Source organism: Euprymna scolopes, chromosome 27 (assembly GCF_053919585.1).
Source record: "Euprymna scolopes isolate OS-2025 chromosome 27, ASM5391958v1, whole genome shotgun sequence".
Lineage (NCBI taxonomy): Eukaryota > Metazoa > Mollusca > Cephalopoda > Sepiida > Sepiolidae > Euprymna > Euprymna scolopes.
The window spans coordinates 105,222,734-105,236,145 of NC_136508.1; the positions used below are offsets into that span (position 1 = coordinate 105,222,734).

At 33.9% G+C, this 13,412-nt stretch overlaps 1 pseudogene; it reads right to left on the reverse strand.

Moving 5' to 3' along the window:
• Nucleotides 1-1,084: 1,084 nt before the first annotated feature.
• LOC145249082 (5S ribosomal RNA) lies at nucleotides 1,085-1,201 on the reverse strand (annotated as a pseudogene).
• Nucleotides 1,202-13,412: the final 12,211 nt, after the last annotated feature.

Sequence of the window (13,412 nt, forward strand, 5' to 3'; positions counted from 1 at the left end):
ATTTTATTATATATATATATATATATATATATATATATATATATATAGAGAGAGAGAGAGAGAGAAAGAGAAAGAGAGAGATAGAGAGAGAGTATGTTTATAATATAAACATTATTTGGTTACATTTGTGCTTACATGTTTCAGCGGAATCTCAATTTAGAGACCCGAAAAATGAAGTAACACTGAAACGAAAATAAACGTTCATTCATTTTGTATATAAAAAAAATAACTGGATGTGACTTAAAACCTGGAAATAATGGGGGTGCTTAGTTCATGAGTGATGTAGGTGTGGCTAGGGGTTAATGGTGTGGCAGAAAAGGGGTAGGGAGAGAGAGGGGAGGGAGAGAAAGGAAAATACAATACAGCCTGGTCAAGTTATCGTAGTGGGGGTATAGCTATATTCTGTTTTTAGGACATAATTGTCTATAACTTTGATCTGGATGGTTTTAGGATGGTCTGTTTTATTCCTATCAGGACCGTTTCTTAATTGTCGACTTTCTATCCATTTCTGAGTTCACCTTGGCACATTATTTATCTATTTATTTTACTGATAAACTTAATTGATTTATTTATAAATATTGGAAATATGCGAACCCAGTTGCAATGTAACATTTGACTCTGTAGCCTTACATTCAACCCCTGGGATAACTTAATTGAGGATTTCAATTATGACACACATTTCTTAATCAACATAAATTACAGCAAGTAAGAACAAAATTTAAACTCAATATAATATCGTACCAACAGAACATATCAAGTTAATTCATGTAGTGTTCAACAGCAGAAGCCGGAACATTGCATTATGCCTTGTTTGACTTCTTATTGTAGGTTATCCTAAAGACCCACTTTTTCTTTTAAACAGGGTGAAAATAATACGCTTAAATAAATATTTATTAGTAGTAGTATAGGCTTCCTTCACCCTTGACAAACTATGGATACCCACTGTAAAGGTGCCTGCGCGTGAAATTTTTGTGGCAAGGGTTGCGCAATCTCCAACCACACATCTCCTAATTCGACATTGTTGAATACTAGTGGAAAGTGGAGGTTCAGAACGACTGGAAATAATGCTGAGATAAGTGGAAAGCACATACAGCGCCTAGAATTCCCAAATGGTCACCCATCTGGTACTAGCCAGGTTCAACGTTGTTTAACTTCGGTGATCTGACGGGAACCGGTGTGTCAACGTGATTATGCCGTATTATTAATATCTATCTAGTTTTTTCACGCCAACGGCATCTTTAGTGTAGAAAAGATCGAAAGCCATTTTCAAAGTCACATTTAACTCTGCAACCTGATATTCAACCCCTAGGCCAACATAGCAGAGGATTTATACATATTTTATCAATAAGTTTCCGCTTATCAAAACTACTCGAGAATAATGGTTAATGTGATCAATGTGACGTCAGATGAATGATGAAGAATATTATTAGAGGATTGAAAATGAGAAATGACATGTAGGTTGTATCCTAGACAATCAGTTGGATACTTGTGTAGAGAACGGCCCGTTCTGTTGTAAATGTTGCGTGGGCATATTTGTGCAGCTTACATAAAACGCCGGAATATGGTGAAAGATGGTCGATTATTAAAACGATAGAAAAAAAAACATTTATCATATAGAAATTGCAATGAAGGAAATTGAAACGCAATAAAAAAATCGATCTAGGGTAAGTTTCACGAATAAATATTTTTTTGTAATATAACGTATAGCAATTAATAAAACCATTTTTGTTTGTTTCTGAAGTAAAATTTTCTCAGCAACTTACATAGCTTTGCAGAATACATAATAAACTTTAAAAGTGAGAAAATATTGAAACAAATTAGGATAATAATCGTTAAATAATAATGATACTGAAAAATGATAATACAAAATTATTCCAATAAAAATAAAATATAAAATATAATCATATAAGTCTGACAAGAAGAGTCTTGCGGAATTTTTTTTTTTTTTTTGATTTTAAATAATGTATATCCAAATAAGTTTTCCAGACTTTACGCCGTTGTATTCTTTTCGTTGTGTTGACTCAAGTACATATCTGACACAATTAAACGCAGTTAATCAACCGAGAACCAAATCACTCTATATAAAAAGAAAATAAATTCAAAAATCGAAAGACTCAAATAACTTAAATAAAAAGAAAATAATTCCCCCCACTCTTTATCTGTGCCTAAACCTAAAAGTAGATTCCATGAACAAAGCTTCTTTCTTAGAACTGCGGAACTCTGTTTCATTTTCCTACTTTCCAACTGACTATAATATGGTCGTCTTCAAGTCCAATGTAAACAAGTATTTGATGAGCCATCCCCTTAAGTAATTAAATTTACAAAATGTACACTACTAACGATTACTACGGCATTTTCTATTGACTACTGTACACTCATTAAACCATTATCCTCTAGTGGCTTTCGGGCCTTGATAAGTGGTGACCCGTTTATAAAAAAAACTGTATATATCATTTTGAAGAGGGTTTGTCGCTTGATCTAATCGGTTAAATTTCAATCGTTTTAAACAATTACGTCTTCTTTTCAGAACGTTGAATAACAGAAGGAAAAAAAAAGCAAATTGGCACATTTTTCTTATTTCAATTCAAGCTAGGCCGAAAAGTTTCTGAAAAACTCGCGATATCAACAAGCAGTTTGGCCCGGGATCTACTACTGAACGCACAGCACAACTGTGGTTTAATAACTTTCGTTGCGGCGACGAAAGTTTTGAAGATGGTGAGCGTAGTGGTCGGCCATCGGATGTTGATAACAATCAAATGAGCCTTAATCGAAGCCAATTCACGAACTTGCTTCTGAATTAGACGACTATTGCCAACCACTTGAGAGAGATAACAAAAATATAATTTTGATACATGTAATGGAATATCAATAACACTACTACTACTACTACTACTACTACTAAGAAGAAGAAGAAAAAGAAGAAGAAGAAGAAGAAGAAGAAGAAGAATATCTAGCAGCGAGACCCGACGTTACCCGGGATTGAATGATAATCAACGAATATTTTACACTTCCATATTTTTATTGTAATCAAAATCAGTAAAATTGTGTATTTTTCAATTAAATCGATTGATTGGCAACTCTAGTTATAGATTAAATACACAGGGCCATGAAACACATAACACATAGCATTCTTTAGGAATATGTTTTCGGATAGAAACTTCAAGTAAATTATGTTTATATTAATAAGTAATAAGGTATTAATTGAGATCAATAATTTCACTTTGAACTCTATTTCAAGAAAATGATATCTGAATTTCAAATCTTTATTGAAAAAAAATTTTTTTTTTAAGAGATAGTTTTCTTGCATAAAAAGTTTTACATTTGTTCAAACCACCTTTTGAATTTAAATATAAGCTTATTTCAATCCAACGTTAACAAATTCCTAATGAACCGCCCCCTTAAGTAAACACTTCATCAAATCTCCACACTAACGTAATGTACTTGCAATAACCCTTATCCCTGAGTGGCTTCCGGGCCTTGATAAGTGGTGATCACTGTGTAAAAAAAAGAAAATGTAATATACGATTTCTTGTATCGCTTGCTGAAATTCAAAGAGAATTTTAATTGTTGATATTTCTAAAACTCAATTGATGAGTTTTGATTGAAATTTGAAAAAGAACATCTTTTTCCTGATTTCAATAACTCATTGGATATATTTAGGCTTTTGAATGAAAACTTTTTTTTCATTTTCATCTTTCTATGTACAAGGTTTCATAAGCGCTTTATGAAAATAATATTTTCAGTGAATACAAAACCATTTTTTAGGTCTTTACTTATACTTAAAATAGGTTTTGCCAATCTTTCGAAATGTTCATTCAATGAATTATAGCTCATAATTCGATGCAATTTTGTTTCATTTTCACATTTTTAATAATTATTGGCTGATATGATACAGGTGGTTGATATGATACATGCGGTCGATATGATACATGCGGTCGATATGATACATGTAGTTGATATGATACATGTTGTTTGTATGATGCATGTGATAGATATGATACATGTGGTTGATATGATACATGTGGTTGATATTATGCAAGTGGTTGATATGATACATGTGGTTGATATAATACATGTTGTTTGTATGATGCATGTGATAGATATGATACATGTGGTTGATATGATACATGTGGTTGATATGATACATGTGGTTGATATGATACATGTTGTCGATATGATACATGTGGTTGATATGATACATGTTGTTGATATGATACATGCGGTCGATATGATACAGAAGGTCGATATGATACATGCGATTGATATGATAATTGTGGTTGATATGATACATGCGGTCGATATGATACAAGTGGTTGATAGGGTACATATTGTTGATATGATACATGTGGTCGATATGATACATGCGGTCGATATGATACATGTGGTTGATATGATACATGTGGTTGATATGATACATGTGGTTTATAGGATACATGCGGTCGATATGATACATGCGGTCGATATGATACATGCGGTCGATATGATACATGTGGTTGATAATATACATGCGGTTGATATGATACATGCGGTCGATATGATACATGTGGTTGATAGGATACATGTGGTTGATATGATACATGCGGTCGATATGATACAAGTGGTTGATAGGATACATGTTGTTGATATGATACATGCGGTTGATATGATACATGTGGTTGATATGATACATGCGGTCGATATGATACATGTGGTTGATATGATACATGTGGTTGATATGATACATGTTGTTGATATGATACATGCGGTCGATATCATACATGCGGTCGATATGATACATGTGGTTGGTATGATACATGTGGTCGATATGATACATGTGGTTGATATGATACATGTGGTTGGTATGATACATGTGGTCGATAGGATATATGTGGTTGATGTGATACATGTGGTTTATATGATACATGTGGTCGATATGATACATGTGGTTGATATGATATATGTGGTCGATATGCTACATGCGGTCGATATGATACATGTAGTTGATATGATACATGTGGTTTATACGATACATGTGGTTGATAGGATACATGCGGTCGATATGATACATGTGGTTGACATGATACATGTGGTTGATATGATACATGTGGTTGATAGGATACATGCGGTCGATATGATACATGCGGTCGATATGATACATGTGGTTGATATGATACATGTGGTTGGTATGATACATGTGGTCGATAGGATACATGTGGTTGGTATGATACATGTGGTCGATATGATACATGTGGTTGGTATGATACATGTGGTTGATATGATACCTGTGGTCGATATGATACATGGGCTTGATATGATACATATGGTTTCTGTGATACATGTGGTTGGTATGATATATGTGTTTCATATGATACATGTGGTTGATTTGAGACATGTGGTTGATATGATACATGTGGTTGATATGATACATGTGGTCGATATGATACACGTTGTTTGTATGATACATGTGGTCGACATTATACATATGGTTTATATGATTTGATACATGTGGTTGATAAGATACATGAGGTCGATACGATACATGTGGTTGATATGATACATGTGGTTGATAAGATCCATGAAGTTGATAAGATACATGAGGTCGATATGATACATGTGGTCGATATGATACATGTGGTTGATATGATACGTGTTGTCGATATGATACATTTGGTCGATATGATACGTGGTCGATATGATACATGTGGTTTATATGATACATGTGGTTGATATGATACATGTGGTTTACATGATACATGTGGTCGATATGATACATGTGGTTGGTATGATACATGTGGTTTATATGATACATGTCGTTTGTGTGATACATGTGGTTGGTATGAAACATGTGGTTTATAGTTTTCAATTTATATGAGATTATCTCAATCACACTTTAACTTTCAAGCTGAAATAGCTAAAATATGTTTTACAAAAGAGCATTTAATTCGGACCATAATTTCTTGCACCATTTTTTACGCATATTATATTTCACCTTAGTGTCTTAGAAAATACCTTTCTTTTACATAGGCATCACCACTTATCAAGGCCAAGAGGCCATTCGGGGATAAGCGTTAAAGAGTGTACAGTAGTAATTGGACAATATAGTAAACGTTAGAAATGAAAATTCGGTAACAATGGGAACGGCTCATCAAGAACTTGTTTACGTTAAACTTGATGACAAGCACATTGTAGTAACTGGAAAGCAGGAAAACGGAAGACAATTCCACAGGCGTGCAGTTCTAAGAAAGAAGCTTTGTTCATGGAATCTACGTTTAGGTTTAGGCACAGATAAAGAGTGGGGGAATTATTGATAGTAGTTTCAGCTAGACGAGTGTTTCTTTTGAAAGTTTGGTGAGGGGGGACCATAGATTGAAGCTCAGTCGAACACTTTTCAGGAAAATAACGATACAGCGGAGGCAAACTCGCAACATCTCTTCTGTGAGATAGAGGTTGCAAGGAAGAGAAAAGGGCATCTCCTACGAGGCTACGAAGTCTATTTAGAACCCTATCAAGGCAGGATAAGTCCTTTCTAGCAGTTCCTGCCCAGATGTGGCAACAGTATTCCATCCTGGGACGTACCTATAGATAGAGAATTGCATCAGCAGTGAGATATATATTGGATCGATAGAAGGATCCCACCATTTTTTCAGCGGCCTTGGTAACAGATTTGATGTACCTGTTCCATTTAAGAGCATATATTTTTATGAATTTTTTTCATTTGAAAATCTTTATTGAATTGTTTTGAACTAAGATATAAGGAAAGAATTATTTTTCATAGATATCAACACTTTTGTTCCAGAAAATTATAAAATATTTTAGATATGGTATGAAAAAATGAAATAATATTATCTCCTACAATTTATAAGTTTGAATTGTTTTTATTTAATTGGTTGTGTGGAATTAATGAATTTTAAAAGTCCATATACCAGATCTTTGTGAACAGATTCTTTACAGCATTAAGAGTTGATATCACTCTTTTAAAGAATGTTGTCAATCCTGAATATAAATTCTGCAAATCAGACAAGCAATATCCATTTTCAAGATAGCAATGAAAATATGAGTAACGTCAGATTAATTTAAATAATAATAACAATCAAAACTCATCTAACGAAAAATTCCAACAATCAATGTCTACAACAAAGATAACAATAAAGACGTGCTTAGAAATTCAAATAACTTTGCAAGAACGCAGCCTATTAATTCTTTGATCAAATCCTACCTTACATACTACTTACTGATTCATTCCATCATTAAATCTCATTGCAAATTGAACCCCCATTTTCTTACCACTATAAAAAAAATGCAAAAAATTGAGATGTAACATGTTTTTATCAACTCTTATTACTTACATGTCAAATTATCCGATTATGTAGAACAGATAGTGACATAATTGTTACTGACTTACAAGTCATTTTAATAAAATAAACTTATCTAGATGTATCACTGTAGTTCTGTTTCTTGTATAAATCTCAATAAGTTGTCCATATTTGTCTGCACAAAAACGTTGTTTTAATTGACGATCTAATCCGAACTTATATCCCACTGATTATTCTATTAAAAGACGACATTATTTGAATTGTTTGCTAATGCGATGAGAAAGTTGTTGCTGGTGTGAGGGTTGATATTTTCAATTACTGTGAAAATTCCACCGGTACTGCTTATAATAATATTAATAATAATAATAATAATAATAATAATAATAATAATAATAATAATAATAATGTTCTTTACAAATATATATATATAACTATTATATATATATATAAATATATATATATATAAATATATGTGTGTGTGTGTGTGTGTGTGTGTGTGTGTGTGTGTGTGTGTGTGTGTGTGTGTGTGTGTGTGTGTGTGTGTGTATAATATATAGTCCTGGTCAAAATCATAAGACAACTAAAGAAAGTAAGCGTTTACGCATATTATCAAATTTTTAATAATAATAATAATAATAATAATAATAATAATAATGTTCTTTACAAATATATATATAACTATTATATATATATAAATATATATATATAAATATATATATGTGTGTGTGTGTGTGTGTGTGTGTGTGTGTGTGTGTGTGTGTATAATATATAGTCCTGGTCAAAATCATAAGACAACTTAAGAAAGTAAGCGTTTATGCATATTATAAAATTTTTGATAAAACAAATGGTTGAAACCATTGCCAAAAGGTAAAATATGGTGGATAAAAATGAAATCTGCTTCATTCGAAACCTTAACTCTGATCTAATAATTATTTTTTAAAGAAATTTAATTTTAAGGCTAGGGAGTTTGTTATTTATTTTGGGAAGGGAGGAAAATTTTCTGTTATCTGGTGAAGATTCGAAAGGAAATACTATTCTCGTAGGTGTGTTCCGCTAGATTCATCGTGACAACCTTACTAAAATGATTTATCTTTAATTATCAAATTTTCTTGCCCGATTAAAACTAATGTTCATATTTAATTTATTAGCAGTCGTCAGCTGCATTGGCTGAGCGTTTCGCCATATTCCGGCAATTTACGTAAATCACCGGAATATGCCGAGGCAACATTCGTGGAAAAACAGGTCCTTCCCTTACACATCTACCGGGCCTGTTATAAGTATAGCCTTGATTAGTGTACAAATGGCTAGCATTTTGCAACAGTAAACTGTTCAACGTAGCCATGAACTACGATCGAACTTTGGTAAATGTTGGAGAATTTTATTAGGCGTAACAGGCCTTGTAGGTAAACGACATACGCCAATAAAAAGCTCTGAGCTGTTGGCCGGTTTGGAAGGGATAACAATGGCCTCGTTCCAAATATCGCGTAAGCCGATTCCAAGTGACGAATTTGGAATTGAAGCCAAACGGTTTTGGACAATGTTTTTCAGGCTGCAATCAGCGCGCGAAAAACATAATTAACACCAGACCGATGCGGAAAGAAGAATTTGGGCCAGAGTCCACAAGTACAAAACAATTCCCAATTTGTCAATTTAAATGCCTGAAATAGATCGCGGAAAACAAATATCGACTTAATTTTAAGTCAAATTAGCCAAATCAAAAGTTGAGAAAACTAATTGAATATCCCAAATTTTTATTTATCTGGCGGAAAAAAAGGGGACGACGTCGTTTACGTTAAGTTTTGTGATCACGAACCCATATTGTTAAGAACGCCCTCATTTTCTCTTTCATCTCTCTCTCTCTCTCTCTCTCTCTCTATATATATATATATATATATATATATATATATATATATATATAATTTTAGTCATTCAATAAATTTAAAAATTTATGACGTGAAATGGTTAAATTTCAAATCAAAAGATTTTTATTATTCTATGTAAAACAAAGAATACATTTGAAATATTATAACTCCTAAAGTCAGTGAAACATGGAAAATCACAATTATTTTTTTTAAGTATTTAAATATCATATAGAAAAGGAAGTTAATGAAAAGGATATAAAAGTTGAGAAAACTAATTGAATATCCCAAATTTTTATTTATCTGGCGGAAAAAAAGGGGACGACGTCGTTTACGTTAAGTTTTGTGATCACGAACCCATATTGTTAAGAACGCCCTCATTTTCTCTTTCATCTCTCTCTCTCTCTCTCTCTCTCTCTCTATATATATATATATATATATATATATATATATATATATATATATATATATATATATATATATATATATATAATTTTAATCATTCAATAAATTTAAAAATTTATGACGTGAAATGGTTGAATTTCAAATCAAAAGATTTTTATTATTCTATGTAAAACAAAGAATATATTTGAAATATTATAACTCCTAAAGTCAGTGAGACATGGAAAATCACAATTAAAAGTCGATTAAGTATTTAAATGTCATAGAGTAAGGGAAGTTAATGAAAAGGATATAAAAATTCACATCCAAATTGCATGGTAAAATCCGAAGTGAATGTCTTTGATAGCAGTATGGTAAAATGATCCAAACTGTATTTTGAGTAATCCACATCACAAGGTAATATTCCGAAGTAGGCATTTTTCCTGGAGCAATTTTCTTTGTGTGTATAATGAGTCCGGTAAAAAAAATCTTATAATATAATAAGACTTATTATAAGACTTATAATCACAGTTTCCCATATCAGTTGATTGTTAGATAATTTTTTTACACGGTGGTCACCACTTATCAAGGCCCGGAAGCCACTCAAGGATGAGGGTTATTACTAGTACAGTACGTTAGTGTGGAGATTTGATGAAGTATTTACTTAAGGAGGCGGTTCATTAGAAATTTGTTAACGTTGGACTTGAAGACATCCACGTTGTAGTCAGGTGGAAGCAGGCAGACGGAAAAGAGTTCCACAGGCGTGCAGTTCTAAGAAAGAAACTTTGTTCATGGAATCCGCGTTTTGATTTAGGCATAGATAAAGAGTGGGGGAAATTTTTCACGGTGTATTCAGCTAGACGGGTGTTTTTCGTGAAAGATTGGCGAAGGGGACCAGATATTGGAGTTCAGACGAGCAACTGCCATGGAAATAACGATAAAACAAGGATAGGCTCGCAACGTCTCTTCTGTGGGAGAGAAGTTGCAGGGTAGAGAAAAGGGCATCCCCCACTAAGCCACAAAGTCTATTTTGTACTTTGTCAAGGCAGGATAGGCTGTTTTTAGCAGCTCCTGCCCAGATATGGCAGCAGTATTCCATCCTTGGACGCACTTGACTTTTATATAGATAGAGAATTGCATCAGTAGTGAGATATCTTCTGGAGCGGTAGAAAGATCCCACCATCTTTCCAGCGACCTTGGCAACAGACTCGATGTACGTGTTCCATTTCAGATCAGGAGTAAAGGAAAAACCCAGAAGCTTGTCAAAACATGGGGCTTCTCCTAGACGAGAGCCATCCATTTCAATTGATGCCAGATGGGGATCAGAGCGTTGATGATGTAAAGATAGGAGTTTGGTTTTAGATGCATTAAAGGTAACCAGTCACGACTTCCCCCACTGAACCACGTGCTCGAGATCAGTGGAGAGAGAATCAGAGAGAGCTTTGCCATTTACAGCCTTTGATGTGTTGCCGTAGATGGTCGTGTCATCAGCATAGATATCAACGAATGATTTAAGTTTGTGTTTAGGGAGGTTATTGATGTAGATCAGGAAGAGAGTTGGGCCCAGGATTGACCCTTGAGGGACTCCAGAATTAATACTGCAGGCCTCTGATTTTTGTCCATCGACCACTACTCTTATGAGCCTATCGGAGAGAAATGATTTAATGATTGAGAAAACATTTCCAGTTAATACCGTAGCTGGAAATCTTGTGAAGTGGGCCCTTATTCTGAAGAATTATATATATATATATATATATATATATATATATATATATGTGTGTGTGTGTGTGTGTGTGTGTGTGTGTGTGTGTGTGTGTGTGTGTGTGTGTGTGTGTGTTTTCTCACTCTGACATTAATATTAATAGCCTACTTTTCCTTTTTTTAATTATTAAAACAATATTTTTCATTTTTAATATACTCAGTCATGGATATGCAAGCTACTAAAACATGATTAACTAATTAATATATTACTTCGAAAAGCGAACGTTAGATAATTATTCATGATTTTTTTTTTATGGTTTTATGGTTTGTTTTATTTTACCATTACGCTGAATTCTATTTATGCATAGTTTCTACATTCTGCATAATTGCAAAGAATTACATATGGAAAAGTTCTAGCACTCGATTAATATATATATATATATATATATATATATATATATATATATATATATATATATATATGGACGAATCTCATGGGTAAGGAAGACATTTTTGATAAGATGAATAGGTTAGCCAAATTAATTATGAGTAGCTTAGAAGATCCAATTTCTGGAACATTTTTTGTTCTTGTGATTAAGGGAGGTGGTGTTTGATCAATATTTCTGGGGAGCTATGATTTAATTTGATTATTAAATCCCTGAAACAGTGGTAAACAACTGATGTTTCCTTAAATTAACATGAGCACTATTATCCGTACCTCCAAGTACTAAGATAAATTCCTTTGTTTGAGCAACGATATCCAAAATAGATTTAGGATTCGAGGATTAATAAATTGATTTGTTGGCAAATTAAACGTGTCACAAATTTTCATGGAACGGTAAATTTGTCGCCTTTAAGCAAACAACACTTTAAAACTTTTATTGAAAAAATCAATTCAGGTAACTTGACTATCTAGTAGAGCGTACATCTATTCAATGTAGCTGCCTTCAGCCTCAATCACCGCCTCGATACAGGTCCGGATAACGGCGATCAGGTTGGCTTGATGTTGTTAGAGATCATGCTGGTGATGTTCTCGACGTATGACCAATTGAAGCAGTCCAGCGATTTCAGGTCGGGGGACGTGGGGGCCAGTGAGAGAAGGGTACAAAGTCGTTGCACTCCTGCTGCAACATCCAGAGTCTTCCAGCAGCCATCTGATTACACCCGGGGATCACCACACTCTTCAGCACATCCAGGTACACGTTGGTGTTGACTTTCAAGATGACTTTGAAAATGTGAGGTGACATGATGCGACATTCACTTGAAACCCACACTAAAGACCATAACTGCGGCCGAAACGTATCTATCCCTTTTTTTCGTGGCAGTCCAGCGATGTATTTTGAGGGTCGTGTCTAAGGTTAAAACCGCTATCTTCAGATAATTCTCACATGGAACCGTAGAGATTCAACGTCTCTATCCACTGCGCCACGGGCCCCGAAGGGCGGTCAAGGTTGGATTTTTTGATCAGATAATAAATAAACGTGGATTTATCGGACCAAAAAATCCAACCTTGACCGCCCTTCGGGGCCCGTGGCGCAGTGGATAGAGACGTTGAATCTCTACGGTTCCAGGTAAGAATTGTCTGAAGATAGCGGTTTCAATAGAAGACAGTAATTGCTAAGAATGCAGGTAGGAGATTCGGAGTTCCGATCTTGTCGTGGTTACCTCCTGACGAAGGCCAGAGGAATAGTTGGCCGAAACGTCGTGAAACAGCAACTAAGAAAGATGAGGATAATAGTCCGCAATAAATAAATCAATATTTATGTTACGTCCAAATATCAATTTCTCACTTAAAGAGATGTTGAGTCTATATGGATGAGGGGTCATTATATAGATATTGAGAAATTGTTATAAACTCAAAACCCCCTTCAGCCCTCCGTCGATTCACAAAATTACAACTGAATTTTACAAAATCGATAAAAAAGGGTACAACTCTGATGACCAGCGCCCGAAGACTGCACCCTTGTAGGGAAACGAAGTTTAAGTGAAATTAAATTTCTCTGTCATAAACAAAATAATAAAAAAAAAGAAATAAAACAAAATAACAATTCTCGTTTAAAATGCACCGCATTTATTTTTCAACAAAAATAACAAGATAAACAAGCAAAGGTCTGATCGGTAAAAGTTCTTGAGAAATCATTATGATTAGAATGTTCAAAGTAGGTGAAAAATCCTTTGA